Below are 27,842 nucleotides of genomic sequence, written 5' to 3'. Positions count from 1 at the left end.
CTGCAAAATGCCAGGCAGACTGTACAATAAAAGACAATGCAGAGATCAAGGTACTGCAAATACATGTCCTTGTCTGGCATTTAATGAACAAAGGACATCACAAAATATCAAAAACATTTGAAAGTTGGCTTTTATAAAAACCTAACCTGAGCGGAGATAGTTATTGGTGCTTATACTGTCACCATACAGAGGATTTATAGTGGTAAGAGATGCGTTACATGAAGATCTGCTTGGCTCCTCAGGTCCTTATCTATCATGTGGTGTCTTATAATAAGGCTCACAGGAGGCTATTAATGGCCTGGGATAGGTTATTGATAGGTAATGACCTATCATCCCTGCTGATCAGCTGATTGACACTACAGACAGAGGCGGAAGTGTAGCAGCCATGAAGGATTACTGCAGGTGCAGCTCCCATTCATGGACTGCTGTTATTCTACAAATGTATCCGTCTGCTCTGTAGTGTAACAGAACCACTGCCGAATTTCCATTCCTTGATGGCTTTTATTGAGAACCAGTACTACACCAGTCCGCAGGTTGTATCTGGTATTGCAGCTCAGCATCAATGATGTTATACCATAACAGAGTTGCAGTTCCACATACTACCTGTGAAAAAGTGTGGCGCTGTTCATGGAAAAAGGTAATTTCAGTTAACATTGTGAACATTTCAGTAATAACCTACAGTAATAGATACTACTCGTTTCACCATTTATATGGTATCGCTAGTCTACTCTTATGTGATTTTGTCTTAATCTTACCCGAGGTAAGAAATACCAAGCCCCTTAATAAAGACACCCAATTCACAGCAGTAATTCCACCCTATAAATACATACCGATTTACCCAGCTGGTGGTTTTCTGGCTATAAAACTTCCTAATTATGAAGCATTGCCCCTGGCAAAAATTTCTAATCCTAGACCCAGAGTGATATAAAGCAGCAATTCTTTGAGAAACCACATCTGCATTCAGTCCACAGGGTGCAAGAACAGCATGCAGGAGGCTCTACATAATACATAAAGTCCAGCCGAGGGGGGAGATGCTGAGGAATCACACACTGCAAGTATGTCATAGAACCTGGTGATTCTTACCTGTCACAAAAGGTTGGTGACACCGGATGGAAGGGACACTTATCAGAATAGATCATCCTGTTCTTATCTCACCAGACTCCTCTGATTTCTCTAGCACATTTCCCCCGCAGCTAAAGTGCTCCCGGGCAGAGATTAACAAGGCAGAGTTTGGGTAATTCTAATTATTAAGTGCCGTCAATCCCTGGCGACCACATGAATAGTATTTCTCCAAAACGTCCTGTCCTCTGCTAGGAATGAAATTCAATCTGTAGCCCGGAAAGACCTTCCTGGTGTCTGATCACCTGGCTTAAACCAGGAAAAGAGGAGGTAAGCACATGAAGGCGAGACGCTGTAGATAGAAGGATTCCATGGATCATTCCGATATCATCCAAAAACTGATGTAGATGTACCTTTAACACAGTTTATGGCTGCAGCTCCATAAATCTTCCGGACTCGGCCAGACCCATGATGGACCATGAACGAGGCAGTAGTAAGCAGAGCGTGAAAAATAGATGAAAGCCAATGCATCGGAGAAATAATATTGGAATAACAATTCTCGAAAAGCAAGCCAGCAATGAATGGGAAGGAACAGCTTCCAGCTACAGTGTGAGAAATAATACAGAGCAGCAGCAAAGCCGGAATCCACTCTGCTGCTATTTACCAGGAGCTGAGCCGAGTCCAGGCGCACACACACACACACACATTGCCTCAGGAGAATGGAGAGATGCAGCGAGTACCTCTTCTACATGGCACTGGAGCATCCCTACCTCCCCCATCTCTATGGGGGCTGCATGCTACTGTGTGCAATTTAACACACTTCAAGGCATCCTGAGAATACTGACTGTAACACAGCAAGTACATTTATCACGCTAGTAGAGAGGTGTAAGGCAGACAGTATTAACCATGCGCTGGTATATGGAACATACTGCAAATTCATTAGATATGTTGTCACTACTGGACACGAAAAGGAGAGCTCCACTGTATACAGGGACCTACACTGCCCAAGAATGTAAACAGGATCATTTTTTTAATACGTTTTTTAATATTTTTATTAATGACCTTGTAGTGGGTTTACACAGTCAAGTTTCAATATTTGCAGATGATACTAAGCTGTGTAAAGTAATAAATACTGAGGTCGATAGTTTAGCATTACAGAGGGATTTGTGGAAGCTTGAGGAGTGGGCAGAGAAATGGTTGATGAGGTTTAATGTAGATAAATGTAAAGTTATGCACTTGGGCCATGGAAACAAAAAGTATAATTATGTTCTAAACGGTCAATTACTTAGTAAAACTGGAGCTGAGAAGGACTTGGGGGTATTGGTGGATGGAAAACTTAATTTTAGTGACCAGAGACAGGTGGCTGCTGCTAAAGCAAATAAAATAATGGGATGTATCAAGAGAGGAATAGATTCTCATGATAAAGACATAGTTTTGCCCTTATACAAATCCCTGGTCAGACCACACATGGAATATTGTGTACAGTTTTGGGCACCAGTGTATAAAAAGGATATAGTAGAGCTGGAACGGGTGCAGAGGAGAGCAACCAGGAGTATTAGGGGAATGGGGGGATTAGAATACACTGACAGATTACAAAATTTGGGATTATTCAGTTTAGAAAAAAGACGACTGAGGGGAGACCTCATTACAATGTACAAATACCTGAACGGACAGTACAAGGATCTCTCCAAAGATCTTTTTATACCTCGGCCTGTGACCAGGACAAGGGGGCATCCTCTACGCCTAGAGGAGAGGCGATTCTACCATCAACATAGACAAAGGTTCTTTACTGTACGAGCAGTGAGACTATGGAACTCTCTGCCGCAGGAGGTTGTTATGGTGGACTCTATGTACATGTTCAAGAGAGGCCTGGATGACTTTCTGGAGAGAAAAAATATCACGGGTTATGGGGATAAAACATTTATTTAACTCTTAAAGGTTGGACGTGTTGGACTTGCGTCTTTTTCTAGCCTTATATACTATGATACTATGATACTATGATAAGTTAAAGAGAACTATGGGGACCTTCAGAGTGGTGAATGGTTACAAGGTATCACCCTACTGTGCCCTCAGAAATCCAACACAGGTTTATGGCAAAGCAGGAAGCAATAGACTCCCTGCTCTCCTGTATAGATTGAAGCAAATCACCCTCTGTCAATTGGTATTCCAACAGTGTACCCAATGCATATGGCAAATATACACTTAAAAGCAGTTTTAATTGTCTGTTATATTGGTGGTGCAAGGGACATAATTAGGAGAGACAAATCCCCAAAGCAGACGTTTGAATAGAGTACCACCTTCCACCTTAAAAAATATACATATATATTTGTATACTCACACATAAGTTACAAGCACACACATTATATACACACCATATATACATACATACTTGTATGTTTGTTTACTTGTAATATTTTACTATCTCTATTACTTTAACTGAAGAGCCTTAGGGGCTTAGGGGTATGTGCACAATGTAGATAGATAGATTTGGCTGATTTTAGAGGACATACCTGTGCATAAGTGACCGAGATAGAGACCACTGACTCCAGAAGAAACACCGATTATCTGCGCCTCAGCAGGATAAAATATGGGTCAATCTAGTCTGCTTTTGATATTGCAAGTGAACAAAAGAGTTGCATAAGCTAATTGAAGAGATGTTAGGCAAGAATAGAACTAGTGTGTGGGGTATACAGATGTCATAGCAGATATATTTGCTCAGCCATCAAACAAATTTGTGTGTGTGTAGGTCAAGGTGTATTGTGGACTCGTTTTTTAGAGATATGTATTATTAGAATCTGAAAATCTAAAATATTTAGTTGTAGATAAATCAGAGGTATTGGGGCACCTAATGGGTTCACTAATGGTGTTGCCTGTTGGTGGTAGTTGGGGACTATGTCTGTGTTTCAATCACTTTATTAATACAAGTCCAAATATGTTGCCCATAAAACAGGTCTATAATGGCATGTCAACGGTCTTTGGGGATGGACTCTTAAATAAAGTAAGTGCAGGATCACACAAATCGAGAGGCGTGTGAACAGGCGTGTGCTTTGTTGTCCGGAACAGGGTAGTTGACTTTTAAGGGGTTGACCAATGACAACTAGTCAGCCCCTATTCATAGGATTGGGGCTAACCTGCTGATCAATGGGGGTCTCAGTGGAGGGCCCCCACTGACTTTAACAATGGGAGTGCACCCCAAAAGAGAGTCATGGGTGGTCGGACATGCATGCTATTGCACCACTATCTATGAAAGTATGGTGCCCGACTATCTCCAACATCACCATAAGCAATGAATCGAGCAGCAGGGCACATACATGACTGTGTGCTGATTTGAGGTACAACAGGGGTGTAATGTTTCCTCGTTCTCGTAATCCATCACTGATCCCCCCCACCCATCATATGGATAGGGGCTAACTTGTTGTGACTGGACAACCCCTTTAAGACACATTTTTGTTGGCACCTATGCCTTCCATTGGGGGCCAGGTAGTGACAGTATAAATTATAGTTTGCGGTCAGGAAGCACAAAATTATCCAGCGCCCTCATGGAGACACATGAGAGAATGAAGATTTGCCCCATTATAGAGGCAGGAGGAGCCATAACTGTGATGGATCAAATAGATGACCTGCCCCAAGGACCAGCCTGTAACTACCAGTGGAATGAGGGGCTTCCTGAAAAGGCAAAGTGTTCCGCAGTTCCATCCCATTCAAGTGCTGACTGACATTTAATACCATGTACAGCCACTACAGAATGAACTGCGCTGTACCTGGTGATAGAAGGGAGAGGAGGAGCTGAGCAGATTGATGTATAGCTCTGGAAGTGAATTCACAGTCCTTTATTCATTTACATTGACATTCTTCCCTGCATTAGTGTGTTGGCATATATAGCTGTAAATCACTAACAAGGATCACCCAATAAACTGAGCATGAGTAAAGGTATACATTAATATATGACAAGTTAAATTGTGAATGTATTAACAAAATTATATATGTCCGTTCAGCTCTATAACATATTGCCGGCAGATAGGACACTTTGTACAATCTGCTCAACTCCTCCTGCTCCATAACATGCTACCTGCAGATAGGATACTGTGTACAATCTTCTCAGCTCCTCCTGCTCTATAACATGCTACCTGCAGATAGGATACTATGTACAATCTTCTCAGCTCCTCCTGACCTATAACATTCTGTCGCAGATAGGATACTATGTACAATCTTCTCAGAGCCTCCTGCTCTATAACATGTTTCCTGCAGATAGGACATTATGTACAATCTTCTCAGAGCCTCCTGCTGTATAACATGTTTCCTGCAGATAGGACATTATGTACAATCTTCTCAGAGCCTCCTGCTCTATAACATGTTTCCTGCAGATAGGATACTATGTACAATCTTCTCAGAGCCTCCTGCTCTATAACATGTTTCCTGCAGATAGGATACTATGTACAATCTTCTCAGAGCCTCCTGCTCTATAACATGTTTCCTGCAGATAGGACATTATGTTCAATCTTCTCAGAGCCTCCTGCTCTATAACATGTTTCCTGCAGATAGGATACTATGTACAATCTTCTCAGAGCCTCCTGCTCTATAACATGTTTCCTGCAGATAGGACATTATGTACAATCTTCTCAGAGCCTCCTGCTGTATAACATGTTTCCTGCAGATAGGACATTATGTACAATCTTCTCAGAGCCTCCTGCTCTATAACATGTTTCCAGCAGATAGGACACTGAGGCTCATTTACTAAGGGTCCTGCGGCCGCGATTCTGTCGAGTTTACCTGAATATTTCCATTTTGCGCCGAATTGCCCCGGGTTTTTGGCGCACGCGGTCAGATTTTTGCGCATCAGTCCTGGCTTTCACACGACAGATATCGGGGGGGTGTGGCCATCAGACAACTCGACAGATTCGGAAAAAACGCAGAATTTAAAAAACAATTTGTGTCGCAACTTACATACACTAAGAAGAAACAGGTGAACTCCGGCGGACCTCCGCGCAGCAGTGACACATGCTGGATATGCGCCACGGGATCACGACTGGACCGGGTAAGTAAATGTGCCCCACTATGTACAATCTGCTCAGCTCCTCATAATCTATAATGTGCTGCCTACAGATTGGACACTATGTACAATCTTCTCAGTGCCTCCTGCCCTATAACATGTTTCCTGCAGATAGGATACCATGTACAATCTTCTCAGTGCCTCCTGCCCTATAACATGTTTCCTGCAGATAGGACGCTATGTACAATCTTCTCAGTGCCTCCTGCCCTATAACCTGATGCTGCATTTTCAATGGGACATGCTTGCCTTAGACATAATAACTGGAAGCAATTGGAGCAAAATTGCAGCCAAAAGTCTTCTATTATTTGTCACGGCTAGAGAATGATTTCTCACAGCACTGCATAAAAAAACAAACTATAGATTGCTGTTTTCCGATAACATACTGTATACAAGTTCTGCAATTGCTGGAAGGCTCATCAATAGTTCCGGCATGCTTTTGTCAAAGATTTATTTCTGCAATTCTGTCTGAGCCTGCCATTTGTGAATCTCAGGGATGTGTCATTCAGTACAATATGTTCTCTATGCTCTGGACTATAGGAAATATTTCATGTGGGTGGTATTAGTTGAGCTATTGCACAGGGTTTCTGATATCTTTTGCATTCTAGAAACAGAAATGGAATAAAGCTGTTGAGAAATTTACATAACAAATGAAACAATCAACAGAGAAAAGAAAGCATCTAGAATATATATATACCATTTAATTAAACTATCTCCTGGGATTTATTACTACTGTCCCGGGCATGGCAATAGGTTGACCTTCGGACTAATTGTCCATATGCTCAGTATGTGTGACTTTCTAATATGACAATGTGAGTAACCTGTTTCCACCACTGCAGGATTTAATACATTAGGGTGTTTTTTATCGCAGGGATGAAGTTACAGTTGGTAAATGCTTCAAATCCTAATTACAACATACCATATTTTTCGGACTGTAAGGCGCACTGGATTATAAGGCGCACCATCAATAAATGCCTGCTAAGACATCTAGGTTCATATATATGGCGCACCTGATTATAAGGATGAATGACCAGCAGGTGGCAGACCTGTGCACAGTTCAAGGCAGCTGTTGTCTGTAAGTACGGTTCATATATAAGGTGTACCGGATTATAAGGCGCACCTTTGATTTCTGAGAAAATCAAACAATTTTTTGTGCGCCTTATAGTCCAAAAAATACGGTACATTTTTTATGTAGACTCTCTGATAACCAACTGAATAGAGTCAAATAGTCAAAAAACCTAAATACATATATATTTCGTAACACCAATCCCCCATTCATTCTAGACTGACTTGTTAAAGTCCCAGTGATGAGCAGCCACCACTAGGGAGAGCAGTCTGTATACGGTCTAAATCCAAATACAAGCAAAGGGAGATGAGGGAGTAAACACAGATGTAAATTGTAGTAACACAAAATACTTGTGGAAATGCTTAAAAATATAAAAGGGTGATATCAGCAGGGGCATTTATTAATTTTGGCGCAGGGGGGTGCTCAAACCGTGTTATATTTTTTAGTGGAATGTAAGTTTTTGGTGCAAGGGACACATGATTTGTTGCACGGACAAAAGGTTTAGAAATGCCTAGACCAGCTTTTAGCTGCTGTCTTTTTGCGCCACAAATTGCACCAAAAACAAGAAAATAGAAAATTTAAAAAAATAGAAGCGCCAGAAAACTGTTGGATCCACAAGCAGTGGCCAAATTTTGTCAAGAGTGTCAGAAAAGACCAATATTCTGGCGCCGACATCTTATACATTTTTGGAGAAAATTGACTGAAAAACCTAAGCAATAGCACCAAATGTATCAGTGATGAAACAGTATCAATGTTTAATGATAAGCAAAAATCAATAAAACAATGAATCCTATACACAATTAATACACAAAATCCATCTATAGATACATACCGTACAAAACTTCATGTATAAAAGAAATTTACATAAAAATTAAATCAATACGAAAAAAATAAATAAAAATAAAAAGTTATACATTTAAATACTTTCAATACCCATTTCAAAATCCGAATACAAGAACACTGTCCGCCAGCATTTTTATCTTGGAATCAATGTATTGGAGACATCAACAAGACATCACCTATTGACACAAATGTTCCTTATATAAAGGCAATGCAATCAATCACAGAGTCTGTAATGCATTATTGAATGGCAGAACATCAATGTTAAGGTCAGTCAGCAATATGTATCCCTATAATTTATAATTTAAAGAGATATACAGTCTGAAGCAGACAGCTTAGCTCTTTGTCAAACCTACCATTTGATTTGATGCATTATGAAGCAAACATACCTTGAGCCTGCTGTAGCTACACTGACGCAGGATCATAATGCATCAAATCAAATGGTAGATTTCCTTTAAATTCATGTCAGCTGCAGTACCAAAGCTTGGCCACTACACACAGAATGGAGCTGTTCTGCTATTAATTTCTGTGTGGATTCTGTTGTGTTACAAGCTCTACACCCTCACTAATTTGATATCGGTGACTATGGAAAGGTGATCATTATGAAAAAAGTGGAAACGCCCTTTAATCTTGGGGTTTCTGCCAGAAATTTTCTTGCAACTCACCAAAATATCTGTCACCTAAACATGCTTTAAAGATTAAAATTCCCCACACCACTCAGTTTGATTTGAAACTTGCCTTCAACCCAGATATTTGACTGACAGAGGCAAGTACAAATAGGCGATTGAATGCAGGTATATAGTGCTGCTGGAGACTAGATAGGCTGGATGACACCACTGAACAAGGTTGAATTGGGCCTTTGAGATTTCAGGAATGAGGCTAGAATGCTTTTATTGGAGACTATTAAAGACTATAAGATGTCGATTTTTAACTCCCTGTTGATTGCTGCTGCCATAAAGTACACAACACCCAGACATAACAGCAACCAATCATTGTGTAGCTTTCACTTTGTGTATTCTAGTCTGTGAGACTAGAATACAACAATATAAATTATCCAATTTATAAAATTATGAACACTTTTACAAAAATAAATACAATAGTATACAATACAATAACATTACATTCAGAAATTCCCGTATTTTCTTAATAAGTAGGTGTATGGCATTGTGAAGAGTATTGTAATGTTTATATATCGTATGTCCTGCTTGCTGCAGAAATCTACATTCTTTGAGAACTTTTACAAGAAAGAATTAAGACCTTTGTATTTGTATTCCTGTACCAAAAAGTCACAAAGAGTTTTTTTCTGGCTCTCAGCGTAACAAATCGCAATATTTTAGTTTTACGACACTTTGGGGATTTACGACACTTAAGACACTTTGTGATTGGGATTTATCAAATGTGATTTTGTAAAAAGTTTCAAAAATTGGCACTGACTTACTCCGGATAGGCTAAATTCACACTACTGTTCCTTCCCTAAACGGAACATAGCGGATGACTTAAAATTTACATTGCTGTCAATGTGATTTTTAATTGACATGTTAAACCTCCATTCTTTACTTTTTAATGGAAGGAAGGAACAGTAGTGTAAAACATGTCTGTCAGGATTCGGGATGTGTGGACCACCCCGAGAGGTGGTAATAGCAGACACTTGGGACCGGCGCAAAGCGGGATGGACTTGCTGCGGCAGGGTACCACCAGGTCGTTCCACAGGTGCGACTAGCCCGCGGTGGCCGCCGAGGTTGAGGTACCTTAACGGAAGACAGTCTTGCTCAGCACAGGGTCAGGGCAGGGTCAAGTCCAATCCGGGGTCAGCAATGGGATGTCCAGGCAGATGGGAATGGGAACACAGGCACACGGGACACAGGAACAAAGCAACACAGAGGAACTCTGGAAACACAGGAACACGAGGGACTCTGGTAACACAGGAACACTGAGGGACTCTGGTAACACAGGAACACCGCAACACAGGACTAAGGAGCAGGAACACACTGGAACACAGGAATACACATACACACGGGAGCTTTTTCTAAGGCTGTGAGGCACAAAGATCCGGCAGGGGACACAGGAAGGTGCAGGGAATTTATCTGGGAAGGTGGCAGGCCAGTGCCAATTATCGGCGTGCAGGCCCTTTAAATCTTTAAACGCCCTAGGAGACGGACACGCGTGCCAAACCGTGGGAGCCACAGAGACCGCCGTTGGAGCCAGGAGAGGTGAGTTCTCCTGCAGATAGGGTCCGTGGGTACACAGGATATGGGTCGCAGGGGCACCGGTGACAATGTCTAATAAGTGAAGTAGAAAGTGGACTAACATAGAAATATAAGTCTACTGTACATGAATGTTGCCAAAATCAGCCATGAGAAATAAACAGTAACATCCGTTTTTTAAGGACGATTTGCATCAGTCTTGTATCAGTTTTTCACAGAACCTCATAAGCTATAGTGTATGAGTGATCCAGGAAAAATGATTCTGACTAGGACATTCTCTACTTTATAATGAGTGTGTCGTACACATGACAGCTGTGGGCAGTGATCCATTATTGTATTGTATTGTATTGTAGTTAGTGCAGCCTTTCAAAACACATAGTCGATTTTTGTTTGCATCTATCCTTACACTTCCATTATGTAACATTTGATAAATACGCATAAATTACAGCAATGCAGACTGCAGCAATGCTGACATTAGAAATTCCCCTTGTGATATTCCCCTCTATGTTCATTGCAGATGCACCTGGAAGGATGATGAAAAAAATTCCCCGCCTAAGAACTTGAGAGTGAGTTGAGACAGGGTTTAAAGAATGCCAGAGGACATACCACCAGCCACTGGAATAAATTAGCATCAATTCTCCAAGGGCAAATTTCCATTTAAATTCTGCTAGACCAGCATTGCTGAGGGGGATCTTGGATCCCCTTATAGAGGTTGCAGCGCTCCTGGATGTGGTAGATCTCATGTGACCAGGATGAGGGAACAGGCAGTAGATGAATGAAGTGTGCAACATGGATAAAGACGGGTCAAAGGAGGAAAAAATGAAACTTAGAGCACATTGGAGATCAAAGACATTGAGCGGCTGCTCATCATATGCCATGGAGAATACCTTGCAGGCATATATAGTGTTAATTAACAAGGCCTGCACCTTCATACCTACTAACAGCTGTGACAGGCACTAGATGATGTAACGTTAGACACACAAGGTCTGTGGAGACACATCTGTAACCATGTGCCACGTTCAAAACACATACAGGTAAATATGACATCAAGGTGGTGGTGAAAAATATTATTTCCACATGTGAATACATCACAGCTGTTTACTAACTGTGCATACAGTGTAAAATACAGTACTATGAAAAAGTTTTAGGCAGGTGGGGTAAAAATGCGTCAAGTGTTACCACAAGTGTTCATAAATTATTTTTAATCAATAAACATAAAGCTAAGTAAAAGAACGAAAGTGAAATCTAAAGCAATATTTGTCAGGAGACCTTGAAGTGATGGTTTGCTGCCCAGATTTCACCATCACCGCGGTCTGGGCTGATTTTTAAGATGTTTGGAACAAACTCCATGCTGAACTTTGTGTAGTTTTAACTAGAAGTATTGATGTTATTATTATTATTAGGCCCAGTATTTTTAGGCTTAGACCTCTTGATCCCGGGCAAAACTACACCAGGTTTTGCTTAAAAACTTGCAAAAAAATATTTGCAGGTTTTTAGAAAGTGTGCAGGGACAGGGTAGAAACGCCCTTTGCCGGCCCACTCTCTTGGCGGCCGGGTTGTCCGCACCCGCTCCGTGAGCACGTGGTATGGAGGTGGTGTAATTGCAAAATAATCACAATTTCCTGCAGTGGGCAAATAATTGTGATTATTTCAGTGCTTAACTGATAAATATCCCCCATAATTTCAGTAAAGGGAGTTGTATGTAATGTAATACTGTAGTTCACAGGAAATTCTGCATAAGGTCTGCAGACAAGAACGAACCACAGACGTGTAGTCAAACTGGTGAACACAACACTGCGTTGCCAATAAAAAAAAGGGTTAAAAATGTTTGGATGCAACTGAGCTAGGATATAAAAAATTATTCTGATAAATTGCAATTCCAAACGATTTGTCTGTATTTTTTTTTTATAATAGACATATAGTTCATCCATAATTTCTGCACCGATTTCAGTATATTCAGGACATGAAACACAAGTCCCAGTGCATATAGAACTTGCTGTGTACAACTGAAGTATGAACCTATTAAGTCTAAAGGTCAATTATACTTGTACTCCTGCAGTGCTGTGAGGCATCCTGATGTATTAAAATCTCTGTAAACCACGACCTAATGTGCAGCCCTTGCCATAATAGAATAATACCACTGTGAATCTAGTGCACAGTAGTTCATTGGCTGTATAGTTAGGCAGCAGCAATGGTCAGTGAGGAGGTGATCCGAGCATTAAGCTAGTGTGTGTCACCAGAAAGAACTAATACATCTAGCTGATGAGCATGAACAGTCAACAGCATCCTTCTTGTTCACAAAGAAAAGTCAAAGTGTAACATTTATCAGGGCTTCTGGAAGAATCCCAATGCCTTGCATTGCAATTGTTATCCCCTTTACGCCAACCCCACACCAGCTCCAGGCCAAGGGGCATGATCTGTCTTTTTTTTTCGAAGAAGACTTGTCAGGGCGATTTGGGACACTAAACTACCAAGAGGTCCTTATGGACCAATGGTTTAGTGTTCCGAATTGCCCTAAATCCCGTTCCATATGATGTCGCTATTAAAATTAAAAATGTTTATACCTACCAAGGTCTAGTGCTCCTTGTGCCTACGCTGTTGCGTAGTGAAGCCATCGTACTACACCCCAGCTTCACTGTGGATACTCTGTGGTTATGGCGCTTGAGCAATGAAGCCTACAATGAGTGTAGAGCACTGGCTTTATGGAAGTACTGCGCAGAGGCATGGGAGCCCAAGGGAAGGGTTCAAGGCGTCTCATCAGACCCATCTCTAGGTAAGCATAAAGGTGTGTTTTTAGATAGCGCCCACGAAGGTACTTGGTAAAGGATGATTTGGGACACTAGACCATTGGTTCATAAAGACCTGTGTCCAAATTTCTAAAACAGGGTTACAAATGCTGCTCTAGTACTGCATGTACTTTTATCATGCAGTAAAATTATAAGGTACGTCATCAATATCTGGTTGATGGCCTGGTCTGGTACTCTTGACTTGTGATGGTCAGCTGACACTGAGAGCCTTTGGTCACCAGAATAATTTCCGATAACAGAGACTGAAGTCCCGCTCCATTCTAAATACAACATTATAGAGTTATAGAACTGGAAATCGCCATTTTTTGTGGGGGTCCCAAGTGTCAGACCTATAGTATCTCATAGTATCTCATACTGATTACTTATCGTGCAGATAGGTCTTCAATATCATTATCACAGAAGCCCATTTATGGATAATTTTACCCATAAAGTACTGTGAATAGAGATGAGTAAGCACTATAATGCTCGAGTGCTCGTTATTCGAGACAAACTTTTCCTGATGCTCGAGTGTCATTTTATTGAGAAATAATGTCTTCTGATAAGTTAGCAGATGTATGGAAACACTGAAGAACACATTGCAGATATTTCCGTACATCTGCTAACTTATCAGAAGACACAAGTGCAGAACGGTGTTCTCCGCAATAGTATGTGAAGAACAATATGTGTGAAGTATTAGCGTACTCGAAACGGCTCGTTGCTTGGACGAGTATTTCACCCGCTTGAGAACTGCTTGAGTCAATGCAAATTGTCTTCTGATAAGTTAGCAGATGTATGGAAACATCTGCTAACTTACCAGAAGACAATTTGCATTGACTCGAGCAGTTCTCGAGCGGGCGAAATACTCGTCCAAGCAACAAGCCGTTTCGAGTACGCTAATACTCGAACGAGCATCAAGCTCGGACGAGTATGCTCGCTCATCTCTAGCTGTGAAGTAAAAATTTTAAAAAAGAATTCAGTTTTCAGGGGTTTTTTTTGCATTCGTTGAAAACTGACTTGGTAACAGGAAAGAATGTAAAAAAAAAGCAATTATTTCAACCTCCTTCTCCTTTGGAATTTGCTCTTTCATTTTATCAAGTCATCCATTATTATAGTTGCCATTTAATATTTGATAAATGCTGACAATAGAAGGTTTCAGTTTCTCGGGGTAATTTATGGAAATCCGCAAACAGTTTGCAATTGGCAGCATTGTTTACTTCTCATGGAAGAAATTACATTTCCAAGTGTAAACTCAGGAGGAAGTGTGATTTTCTGAAAAACAGCATTTATGTCATAAATCACCAGAAATGTTGGAGAGAGCAGGAAACAGCCTGTCGGAAAGCTATGTAATTGCAGGAAAATAATAGTCTTACATTAGGAACACATTTATATAAATGTATACATGGGAATATTATTATCTAAAAATACAGTTGTTAAAAGGTCAAGATATTCATGGAGTTTGTTCTGGTATACCGACAGGTTTATAAGTGCTTGCCTTGTACCTGAGATGACCTAGAATGCGGCCATTTTCTTCCTGTAAATGTAATGCCCTCAGTGCTGCCACATTGGCACAAAAGTGAAGCTGATTATAGCTTTTGTGACAAGCATGTGAGTGGAGGTAAATGGAAATCCATAGTGTCAGGCATGAGCTGTACAACCTTTTACTGACCTACATCGGGTAGATCTAAAAAGTTCAAAATAATCATCTGATGCATTTGCATTACATTACTGTAGAAGCACAAAATAGAGCCAAAGCAACAGGAATATCAGCAGTTCAATCCTTTGCACATGGATGCTAGAAGCCAGTCCGGATCCCAGAAAAGTAGTGGAAAAGTAGTAGTGAACCGGCAGACAGGGGTCCAAAAATATAAAATTTCTCAATTATTAACAAAGTATGAGTTAAAAAATCCAATGTTGACAGTAACCAAATTCCCCCCCAAAAAACCTACATGTTTTGGAAAATATAATGTAAATCCTAAAAATTGCAAAATTTAGGACTTCTAGTGTCTGAAATTCCAAAATCTTTATTTATGAGAAGGAAGGGAGTACTTTACTTTTTCTTGGACCCCTAGCTGCTGGAGTTTTTCCTCTTCTTAGCTGCTGGAGTTTTACCTCTTTTATTCCCCAATACATTACATTATGTACCATCAATACAGTATGCTCTGTGGGAGGTGTCATACTTCCCACTCCATCGGGGACCACCTGGTTGACACAAAAATTGTAAAAAGGATATTTTGTCCACACAAACTTACACCACTGTTTGCTTGGGCAAGGTGAGTAACTGTACTCGATTTAGAGCACACATTGGAGTTGGTGGTGGTAGTGAATTGTCATCTTTTGGACTTATAGGGAGGGATTTGTCAAGGCTTGTACAGATGTACAAGGAATTCCCCCCTTTATACCACCTTCACATCAAGTGGGTGGGCAGTGGCTATAGCCTGTGCCAATTCCTGGGCCAGGTTATAGCACTCGTATACGCCAAGAAGGACCAAGTGTAGAATTAGCCGGCATTACACCAGATGTATCAAGATTCTGATATTTCAAGCTTATTAAGAGCAAAGGGGCAGGATTAACATCAATCAACACTTCATTAATCCTCCCCATAGTTGGTATCCGCCCCCATAGGCAATAATACTATAATAATAATAATAATACTATAATACCCCTACATGTAGCATTTACTTAGGTCTCTAATTAAAGCATCAAACACATTTGCTACAAAAAGTTTGTTGCCATGTGATAAAATAGTACTTGTTTATTTGATTTTGGTATTTGTATTAACCATCTCTGTGTCTGTAAATCCTTTGTTCTTATTTTATTGTAAAAAGAGCGTATTTACGGTGCCACCATTGCATCTGCTCTCCCCAAACATGAGCTCCTGCCTGGTTCCTCCAGTCTCTGACAATGCCAATTTTACACTACAAATGTCAATTTTGCAAAGTGACACTATGGACATTTTTCTGAAGCAGTAAAATTTAAAACCTGTCACTTTGTATTCAAATTTTATCCAAGTGTAAAGGAACTGAAGACATTGCTACACTTCAGGGCCCCAGGATGTCATGCTATATTTGATAGAGTGTTTGTCAAGAGATCACTCATGGAAAAACACAACTTTTCAGTGTGCAGGGTGGGTCTAGTACAGTGGACAATGGTAAGAAACGTTTGTCTCTTATAACATTATTAGCTTTAAAAGGTGTACATTTGACTCAAACATGCTGCCAAGATTTTAGCATTAAAGGGTTTTTCTGGGCTAAAAATGTTGAGCACACATCCATTAAATAGGTTCTCAAAATGGTGTGGAATGCAGAAAGTTTTATTCTCGGTGTAGTGGTCAGAATTTGAATGGGATAGAATAGGTCAATACCCTTCAGGGTGCCCATAGACATAAGAAAACACTGACCGATTTACTACAAAATTGAAAGCTCCACAGTTTTATTTTTCTATTTTTGCAATAAGAACAAATCAAAACATTCCAGCACAACAAAAGACAACACGCACATATTGTACAAAGGCCGCTGAGAACATGTAGGTCATTATAAATCTTTCCAAGGAGGGAGCAGAACAGTCATCACACAGTTCATGACCCAATGTGGTGCTGTGTACACAAGCAAACTCGGGAAAAAGGATAAGTATCATCAGATGATACTCAGAAAGGAATATACAGCCCCAAAAACACACTCACATCCATTCAAAAGCACCTACATTTCCACAGTTGCTCTATCGGCATTCGTACCAAATTTGCATAAAGAGTTGAGGTTGGGGGTTAACAGTTCTTGTCGAGACTTTGACAATCCTGGAAAATGTATTTGCATATTTCTTAGAATCCCCTAGTGGAGCATCAATGGCTACAAGTCTCTACACGCTGGCAAGGTGGCCTTAATTGGAAAAATCTTTGTATGGAGAGTTCTTACTTCCCAACCCTAGTCAAGAGCTAAATCAGTTCCCTACACTGTACTGAAGAGACGAAACCACGTTGAACTGTCTACTGTTGGGAATCTGTTACCTCTGGAATAGATCTACTGGTTTGGCTTTAATCCCACATCAGTTCTTAAAGGATTCCTAAAAGTCATGCTTGATGTTAAGGGGGCTGCTTTTCATGCATAAGAGGCATGGTTTTCCTTGTCCCATTGTGCAAAACTTATTTGCACATTTCCTAGACTCATGAGTGAGCTTATGCAGTGGAAGGTCTGCATTTGCTAGCGACACCCATTGGGCTACTTAAGGAACAATTGGAGGATTCCAGTTGAATAATAGTGTAGAAGTAGATGCAGATACAGCCTTTCAAATTTTGTGTGGTTAATTTCAGGAATCAGCCCAAGAAGGTTCACAGATGAAGGCATACAACTTGTGGAAGCTTAATTTCTCTGATAGGTGTGGTAAGCAGGACAATAGTTCCTAATCATCACCACTCCCATATCATTTGTATAAGGTCCCCACTATCACTAAAGCATCTTTTTCAATGATCAGAGTAAATCCTGTGAGGCCACTTAACCTCAATGAGATGGTCTCTAGAACTAATGACCACGGATCTCCAAGTAGAGCTCAGTTCTTTTGGTGAAAGAGCTGCCATTTGGCAGGACTCGACAGAAAGCATTTCAATATAAAAAAGAAGGGAATGCCCCATGTTAAATTCTTTAGCAGAATGTATAAATAGCCTCCAAACCATAAATTCTGTAAAGACATCAAAGACCAAACAGTTTTTCCCCGATCTAAAAATCTAATTAAAAAAGAATACGTTGTGGATGAATCCACAAATTCCATCCCTGATTGAAGGTGAGAAAGTGAATTTAGTCCTCAAAAGGGGGAGAATATGTTCTTAAAATATTGTACAGACTTACATAAATGAATACTTACAATATCAAGAAACTTATTGGTCCATGTAAAAGGACACTGGTATGTTGTAGTGATGTGCAATGTTATTACTATACAATATGATACTGTATGATAGTACTTTAGTGATCCTCTGGGGGAAATTCCTTTCTACATAGTGTTACGGTAATTGTTATCAGTTATCAGTAGGCATTGGATTATCTGTTGATTGCCACAGGTGCTCTCACGGGCTCACCTGTGCCCCTCTGTACCTGCAAGCGCGGCACCCGGGCCTCTTACCTGTCCCCGCTCCTGTTCCCAATTCTAAGCCGTGCGTGCGCATCCCTGTCTCCTAGAAAATGTAAAGGGCCCGTACATCGTTAATTGGCGCTCGCCATTTCCCAGAATTCTATATAAACCAGCCTCTCCCTGCACGCCCTGCCGGATCTTCATGTCTTGTGCCTTAGAGAAAGCTTTGTCTCATGCCCTGGGCTGTTATTGTGATTTCCCATTGTGACCCCACTTCCGTTCCTGACTACACTCCTCTGCTGCCTGCCTTCACCTATTTCTACATCCCGACTCCGATCCCGTGCTGCCCGTCCTGACCTCCTGCCTGTCCCCGACTATGATTCAGCTCAACATCACTGTACCTCGCCTTGGCTGCCACCGGCGGGCTCTGGTGCAAACCGGGTGCCACTTAGATTCCGATCCCAGGTGTCGGCTTACGTCATCATCCGCGGTGGTCCAGTGGTCCAATCCCCCAGGAGCCTGACATTGATATTTGAGGTTATATGGTGGTATATTATTGTATATATGGTAGCAAGGAATGTTATACGGTGGTATATAGGGTAGTGTAAGATGTTGGATTATCTGTTGATATTTGAGGTTATTTGATGATATATTGCAAATGTGGTATTAAGAAATCTTATATGGGGGTACAATCTCGAATATATTTCTCTTTTAGACTTGAAATTATTTTTCCAGTTCACATCGGAGCAGGAAAAAAATTGACATTTCTCTACTATTACTTAACTCATAATAAACCTCAAAACATGATTTTGCTAATGAGCAGCTCAGTATAATGCGCTTATATGAGTAATTGGCTTAGAGAAATTTAACTTCAATCAGTTTCTTTCTTCCTTTATAACAACTTATGAGGAAAGGGAGAATAATTTAACATCATTCCCATACCAAGGGCTAAAATGTTTGTACTCATTGGCCTAAATCACTAGGGCATCAATTACATACAAGGTAACTGAGCACGACATGTAAATTTGCATGCAATAGCTGCCGTTCTGAATACATCATGTAAATGAAGTTATTAGCATGTTCTGTGAATTGCATAAAAATGCAGATTTGTATGTGGTTATGATGGACAACTTGTTTGATCTTGCTTAATGTGATAAAGTGAGACGTAATATGTAAGAGGAACATGAATATCTAATTCACCAGGTCGGTCAGAGTAAGGTCCTAGCTACTCCAGTAAGGTCCTAGCTCCAGAGCGGTATATAGTGGGGGATCCCAAGAATGTGACACCCTTGAAGATGTTTTCTTACGCAAGGGTTTTCTAGCATAGGTATGTAATGGTGGCCTGTGCATAATATTAGTTATCACTATCTGATTTGTGGGGGACCCCACTGATCATCTGATACTCTATACCTGGAAGGAAGTACAAAGGACAAATCCAGAAGATTAATTCTACCCCAACCGGCACTCTTCATTCTACATATACTAAAAGGCTCCTCCCTCTTAGTAGATCCACCACTCTCTGCCGGGTAAGACCATGTCAGGCCTGGTGGATATTTCAGCCTCCGTTTTCTGACATACCAGGGTCAAAATGGTACGCACTCCAAAAAAGTGTCAGACAAGGCAAGTTAAATGTCCCCTTTTATGTAGTGACCAGGCAATGGGTTCTCTTTCAATACAATGGGTTAGATTTATCAAGCTGTCTGAAAGTCTGAATATTTCTAGTTGCCCATGGCAACTAATCACAGCTCCCCTTTAAAATATTCATGAGCACTGGTAAAATGAAATCTGAGCTGTGATTGGTTGCCTTGGGCAACTAGACATATTCTCACTTTCAGAGAGCTTTATAAATCTGCCCCAATGTGATCTGAGCTGCAGTAATACAACCTGGCCACTATGGAGCCTTTACTGTGGCTTCTTGATAATTGTTGCTTCCAGTGTCGTAAGGTCTGTTATCAAAAGGTCATTTATAAAAAAATATATAAATTTCTGTGGCATTTTAAATTGGAATATACAGAGCAGTATGGCACTAATAAATAACAATTCTGTCTCACTGACCAATGTCCATCTGTTGTCCCCAAATTAAGGCCTTGTGCACATATATATATATATAAATATACATACAATATATAAAATCTTAAACCATGTGACCCCTGATCTCTTCATTTCATTTTGTTCTAAATGCTTTGTAAATGAAATTGCCATTTAATGAGCACATTAAAAGATTTATGTGGAGCCGGAACGCTCTGAAGTTTCTTCTAGAGTACGGCTATATTTCAGCCGTGAGTGGACACATTGCTCCGCCGCAGGGTATAAAATGTAACTGTACGGTTGGGTTTGACAGATGCGTAATTCACAACTCTGCTTCTTCGTGGCGACCTTGTGCTTGTAAATATAATACTGTGACTTCTGGACTGGTTTATGTACCGGTTGTCAAACACCAACAATTTTCAATGGTGATAAAATATTTACAGACTTCTTTATACAGGAACAAAATCCTTATTGTGTAGAATAGACAAAAGAAAGTTCAGTTAATTGGAAGATACCGTAAACATACCATATACAGTATGTAAAGTCAATCTTCTCTTCATTTCCTATGAGGTTTTAAGAGGACCCTTTCCCAACTTCAACTCCTTGCATCCTTTAATGGAACTAGAGCAGTGATGAGGAACCTTTCAGAAGCCGAGTGCCCAAACTACAGCCAAAAACCCACTTATTTATCACAAAGTGCCAACAGGGTAATTTAATCAGCAACTTATTGCTCCCTGCTCTTCCACAGTTATCAATCGTATTGGCATATTGAGGACCCCAATACCATTAAATGAAGGAGGGGATATTCAGATAATCAATGTAGCTTTCCTCCAGGGTCCTTTTGAGGAAGAAGAATCGTGGGCAGAAGCTCCAATGATAATCCAGCCCTGTCTACACCTACTTCCTCTTCTTGCAGATAGTTTCTGGAAACTCTGTGCTGGGTTGATGCCTGGGTGCCCATAGGCACTCGTGCCATAGGTTCGCCACTACTGCACTAGAGGAACTTAATAGTATATAAATTTGGAAAAAAGCATAATCATTTCAGAAATTAACATCAATTTCTTAGCAATGGTGGAGGGAGATTCTTTTCCAATTGCCCCAGTCACAGGAGAGGGACATCTATTAAATGATTCAAAAAGTTGGAGTTGGTGGTGGTAAGCAGATGTCCTTTTTAATATAGCATGCATTATTGTAAGTCATAAAGTTCAGTTATGAGTTTGCACAGACACTGTGCAATGTATGAGCTAGAGTACTGATCAGCCGGTCATGCCAGGAGGCAGATCCCTACCGATATGATGTTGATGACTTATCCTCAGGATATATCATTAATATTAAAGTCCAAATGTGCAACTGCCCAGATTTTTCTGTGTGATACCTAGAGGCTTCAGTCTGACAAAGAGTAATCCGTTTATTTACAACTGATGTAGTATACATGGGATACATTTTTTAGTTTTAATGGGGGGGAATTTATCACGTTCCTTAGGTCACACCAGCCTCTCTATTCATCTGGCACACGATCGTGAGGCTTGGTAAATTCCACATCATGCCTGTCATGGCACACTCCACCCATCTTGGCGTGGAGTGGGTGGCATAGCAAAGTAGGAGTTGTAATTCCTGGCCATGAACAAAGAATTGTGAGTTTTTAAAGGCTTGTACACCAGTAACCCAAGTTACCCCAATTTGTGAATTAAGGAAACACAACAATATAATGATTCCTGATCGTTCCACCATAATACCCCAAGCAGAGGGATACGCATGGTCAGAAAGCATTTGGAAAAAACGCATGGTCAGAGATGGAAAATAACAAGGCCCTGTCTAGGGAGTATAGTAATTATGTTACCAGATTATGGTAGGTAATAAAGTTGTGGGACCGGGGGTAAAAGCTTTGAGTCCATCTAACCCTGACATTGATATTCAAAATATATACAGAAAAGATGTTTTGAGGGGATATATGGCATAGCAACAGCAAACGCATAGTGGAGTTGTATTGTATAGAGTTTTGTTTAAAGGGAACCTGTGATCAGGAGCCCTTTTTCGGGCTCCCCCATGCCACCCATAGGGAATAGTGTGCACATTACCAAAGTGTTTTTATAAAAAATCAGGCTTTTTCCCTATAAAAAGAGAAGTACGATGAAAGTTTACCTTTCTCTCTGCAGAGTCCCATGGGAATGACCGCTGAGAAGCGCCACCCTCAGGAAACCGGTCCGTCATGCGTCTATTTTGAATAGGAGGGATATGTTTTTTTTAAATAGACACATGACAGAGCGGTTTCCCTAGGGTGGGGGGGGAACCGCTTCTCACTGGCCACTCCTATGGGAGACATGACACTGCTTCGAAAGAAAAGTACTGTATATACTCAAGTATAAGCTGACCCAAGTATAAGCCGGGGCCCTTAATTTTACCACAAAAACCTGGTAAAACCTTTATTTTTTTTACTTGAGTATAAGCCGAGTTAGGGTTTTCTGCACATTTTTTGTGCGGAAAAACTGGGCTTATACTCGAGTATATATGGTATATCTATAGGTTCATCTAACTTCTCTTTTTATAGGCAAAAAACACATTATAAAACACTTTGGCAATGTGCACAGTATTCTCTATGGGAACATTGGGGAGCCAGAAAACGGGCTCCTGAAGACTGGTTCCCTTTAAAGGGATCTGGGAGCATTTCTTTATTGTAATGCAGGCACCAATGGGTAACATATGGACCTAGAAATGTTATTTACTCAGGCAACATACTGTAAGGGAGGGGGCTATAGAGGAATATTTGGTGGCAATTAGTTAGTAAACCTATTAACCATTTAAGTATCTGCAAAGCAGATGGGTTGTGTGCAGGAAAGGCAAGTGCAAGGGACTTGTAAGTAGCTTGATGTCTATGACTGCTGGGAGAAGCGTTATGGCAGTGGTTGCAGGCTGCCGGTATTACAGTAGCTTTAAAGCAATAGATGGTGTAAATGCAACCTATCAATTACTTTTAATCATATTAGTTATATAGACCCTAGTACCCTAGAGCAGTGTTCCCCAACCTTTTTGTATCTGGGGATTGGCTGCACCCAAATTTTTTTTTTTTTACCAGGGATCGGGCCAGAAAAAAATGTACATACCAAGTATACTCAAGTATAAAACGACCTGAGTGTAAATGGAGGTACCTAATTTTACCACAAAAAACTAGGAAATGCAGCTGCAACTCTTTAATAAAATGTCTAGCAGCCTCCCCTCACTAATAAAATGTCTAGAAGCGACCTCCCTCATTAATAACATGTCCAGCAGCGGCCTCCCCTCACTAATAACATGTCCCAGCAGTGGCCTCCCCTCACTAATTACATGTCCCAGCAGTGGCCCCCCCTCACTAATTACATGTCCCAGAAGTGGCCTCCCCTTACTAATAACATGTCCCAGCAGTGGCCTCCCCTCACTAATAACATGTCCCAGCAGTGGCCTCCCCTCACTAATAACATGTCCCAGCAGTGGCCTCCACTCACTAATTACATGTCCCAGAAGTGGCCTCCCCTTACTAATAACATGTCCCAGCAGTGGCCTCCCCTTCCTAATAACATGTCCCAGCAGCAGCCTCCCTTACTAATAACATGTCCCAGCAGTGGCCTCTCCTATTTAATAACATGTCAAGCAGCGGCCTTCCCTCACTAGTAACATGTCCAGCAGAGGCCTCCCTTCACTAATAATATGTCCATTAGTGACCTCCTCTCACTAATAACATGTCTAGCAGCGGCCTCCCTTAACTAATAACATGTCCAGCAGTGGCCTCCCCTTACTAGTAACATGTCCCAGCAGTGGCCTTCCCTCACTAGTAACATGTCCTGCAGAGGCCTCACCTCACTAATAAGATGTCCAGCAGAGGCCTCTCCTTACTAATAGCATGTCCAGAACCGACCTCCCCTCACTAATAACATGTTCAGTAGCGGCCTCTCCTCACTAATATCATGTCCAGCAGCGGCCTCTCCTCACTAGTATCATGTCAAGGAGCAACCTCACTTCAGTAATAACATGTTCAGCAGTGGCCTCCCCTAAATAGTAAAATGTCCAGAAGAGGCCTCCCTTCACTCATAAGATGTCCATCAGCGAACTCCCTGCACTAATAAGATGTCCAGCTGCAGCCTCCCCTCACTAATAACATGTCCAGGAGCAGCCTGCCCTCACTAATAACATGTCCATCTGCGGCTTCCCCTCACCAATAACATGTCCAGCAGCGGCCTCCCCTTACTAATAACATGTCCCAGCAGCGGCCTGCCCTCACTAATAACATGTCCAGGAGCGGCCTCCCCTCACTAATAACATGTCCAGGAGCAGCCTCCCTTCAGTAAAAACATGTCTAGCAGCGACCTCCACTAAATAGTAACATGTCCAGCAACGGGTGTTCCACAGTCCGGTTTTGGCCCCTGGCCTTGTGGTTGAAGACCACTGCTCTAGAGGATATAATATAGGAATTGAAGATATAAAATATTAGAAATTGCATGCCAAACTTTTTAAAGTTGCAAAAGTTACTCTATGTTGTGGAGACATCTGTGTTTCTCTAAGAAGTATTCTTGGTATTCCCACTAACATTTTCCCATAAAGATCATGGAGCGGAAGAGGTCTGTTGCCATGAATCACCACGATTCTTTCTGGTTGAATCAGTCTATTTCCACACGAAACAGTAATTAAATCTCGGATGGCTGTGAAGTCAAAAGTGCTGAGAAAATTGGAAATTAAACGGATGGTATCAGTCCCGAAAAACACTCATTACAGACACTAAGACCATATTTAACTGCAGAGTAATATTATTGATCGTCACGTCTCTAAAGAGCTGATAAACCACATCACTTGCCTCAGTAAAGTCATGCTCGATTCCTTTATCTCTAAAGCTGTGAAGGAAAATAGGTTATGATTTTTATCCACTCTCAGTTTAAAAGGGATTTTTCCGCATAGAGATGATGAATTGAGGCCTACACTACAAACACTGCAACTCTAGTAAATGCTGTATCACAAGAATGAATTGGGCCAGAATGGAGAGATTAAACCTTAAACCCAGTCCATTCCTAATATCAGGCATCAGACAGCAGCATTCAGAGCTGTACTGAGACTTAAAGAGGTTTCTGCTATAAAGATATTGATGACCTTTCCTTTAAGACAGTCCATCAATATCAGATCAGTGGGGACCTGACTATCAGAAACCCTTTATATCAGTAGTTTGAAGTGTTCTTTGTGCTGCTGTGAATGCTGGGACCTTGTCAAGGTTTATCCATCTACCTGCATGTTACACCTTCATCCCATTCATATGACCAAAATTAAGCTATAATATCCTGCACCATGGTAGCTTGCAGGAAGAAAGTCCAAGTTAAGCCCTGGTAATTAGTCACATTTAGAGCTCACAATGGGGCTCATTTACTAAGGGTCCGAATCACGCATTTTTGGCGGGTTTCCCGAATATTTCCGACTTGCGCCGGGATTTTGGCGCACCAGCGCCGGCTTTCACGTGACAGAAATGGGGGGGGGGGGGAAGTGGGCGTCGGAAAAAACCTGACGGATTCTGAAAAACCACAGAATTTTTTTAAAAAATTGTGTCGCAAGAATAGCACTCACACACACTGGGACGAAGAAGGTGAACTCCGGCGGACTTCAGCGCACCAGCGACACCTGGTGGATATTGGGCGCACAACCTTAGTGAATCACGGCAAGCTCCGAATCAACGCCGGACAATGCGCTGCGGGATCGCGAATGGACCGGGTAAGTAAATCTGCCCCATTAGGTTTTTTTTTACAGCCCTAAAACACGTACCCATTTATTTTTATGGGAAATACAGCTATCTATACGATCACCGTATTTCTCACCGCACTGTGAACTGGCTGTCAGACCGCAACGTTAAAAATAGAACATGTCCTTTTTTTACGTTTTTGCAACATGGTCTCTTCATTGAAGTCCTATGTTTCCATAGAAGTCTATCTTTTATATTTGCGGCTTACGGTGGTATACGAGAGACATAAAGTAATTTTTGCTCCTGCAAATACAGCTACAAGAACTAGACAGAGAAAAACATATGGTCATAAGCATGAAGCCTTAACATGACTTCTTGACAATCTGAAGCCCATACCGCATAAATGCGAAAGGTCGAACAAAGCTTCGATCCCTTCTCCCTACAGAAATGCATACACGGTCCGTAAAATTTGTCCGAGGTTAATAGAAGATATTATCTGACCAATAGCTTTCTCAAGTGTCCGCTATAAACCGAAGACTTCAGTCATTGGAGAGACATTGCCCGCTAGATCTACAATTGAATTGAACACACTGTACAGATAGAGGTTAGATTTAAAGGAAACCTACCACTTGAAGTGGCAGGTTTCCGATGGCAATACCGGGCACCAGCTCAGGGTGAGCTGGTGCCGGAGCTTATTTTAGTTAGTGTTTTAAACCGCGGTATCGCGGTTTAAAACACTTTTTAAACTTTATAGCCGGCGCAGGCAGGTACGCGCTCGGCGCTTACCATGCGCGCGGCTCTCATTCACTTCCTATGTAGCCGCGCGCACGGTAAGCGCCAAGCGCGTACCTGCCTGCGCCGGCTATAAAGTTTAAAAAGTGTTTTAAACCGCGATACCGCGGTTTAAAACACTAACTAAAATAAGCTCCGGCACCAGCTCACCCTGAGCTGGTGCCCGGTATTGCCATCGGAAACCTGCCACTTCAAGTGGTAGGTTTCCTTTAAAGGGGAACAGCTGTATATAAAATATATATTTTCTATATAAAGCTGAGCTCAGATTGGTTTCCCTTGGTAACTAGAACAGTTTGACCTCAGACACTTCTGATATGTCTCCCCCATATCTTTTAATTAATAATTGTGTCTCCAAAACAAGTTTTTCACCCATAAAAAAACCACACAAGCATTTACGAAAATGTGAAAATTTTAGAAATACAATATTGTGATTTTTCTGGATAGATGGAGAGATGGATCATTATTTTACTTTGCCCGCACTCTCCACCGTAACTGGATGCAGCTGTGTCTAGTCTCCTTCAGAATACAATGTGCTGCCATGTTCTCGCATCTCAAAAGACGGCAATTAAGATGAGTTGTCTTTCCTGTTGGGTTTCCGGCTCTGAGTGATGCACCGAAATGTCGCCCATTGAAACTGCACAAGACCAGCTTACACCGGTGGCTATGGAAATGTGTCAATTTGTCTATTTGTGTTCTGCAATTACGCTGATTGATTGATTGACTGATTAATTGTGATCCTCTTCAGCTGTCACATCCATCGGCACATGACATGTCATCATTCTCAGTCTGATACAAATTACCACTTTCTAAGAGAAGTCTCATTTTTCTAATTTCCTCAGTAATTTTCCTGCTGATGTTAATTAACCTGTTTATCGGAGCTGTGTACCTGTTGACATACTGATAGCAATGGGTTCTAAGTAAGGCTTTGTAGTGCCATGTGTATGGAGCCTATGCCTCTCTGCATCTAGGTGCTATAGAAACAAAGGCATTCTAAGTGAGTTGATGAACAAAGGGGTACTGCAAGCTTAACTTCAAACCCCCCTCTTTCCTGGATGATAGTTCCTACAAAGATTCATTCCTGATCATAATAATGATAGATGGAAAATCCAATCCAATGTGAAATCTGTACTTGCCCCTTCCCTCAACTATAATGTATCATTCATAGTACTGGTCTCTCCTAAGACTCCTAAGTCTCCTCCTAAGGCTGAATTCACACGATCATCGGGGGGACATATATACGGGTGTACGCTTGCGGCCGTACATACATCCCCCATAG

At 41.3% G+C, this 27,842-nt stretch overlaps 1 protein-coding gene across 8 annotated transcripts in view; it reads right to left on the bottom strand.

Moving 5' to 3' along the window:
* The window catches only part of SRCIN1 (SRC kinase signaling inhibitor 1), a 269,365-nt gene that overhangs the window by 155,945 nt on the left and 85,578 nt on the right, over positions 1–27,842 (bottom strand). The window contains exon 1 of one of the 8 annotated variants that reach the window (XM_072111571.1): positions 1,084–1,772. The exons of the other annotated variants lie outside the window; for them this stretch is intronic. The gene's annotated coding sequence lies outside the window, so the exon portion shown is untranslated. Of the gene's footprint in view, positions 1–1,083; positions 1,773–27,842 lie in introns of those variants that run through there. 8 annotated transcript variants of the gene reach the window in all.

The sequence above is a fragment of the Engystomops pustulosus genome, chromosome 6, assembly GCF_040894005.1.
Source record: "Engystomops pustulosus chromosome 6, aEngPut4.maternal, whole genome shotgun sequence".
Lineage (NCBI taxonomy): Eukaryota > Metazoa > Chordata > Amphibia > Anura > Leptodactylidae > Engystomops > Engystomops pustulosus.
Note: the sequence above shows the minus strand (reverse complement) of the source record. Positions and strands in the feature narration are given on the sequence as shown.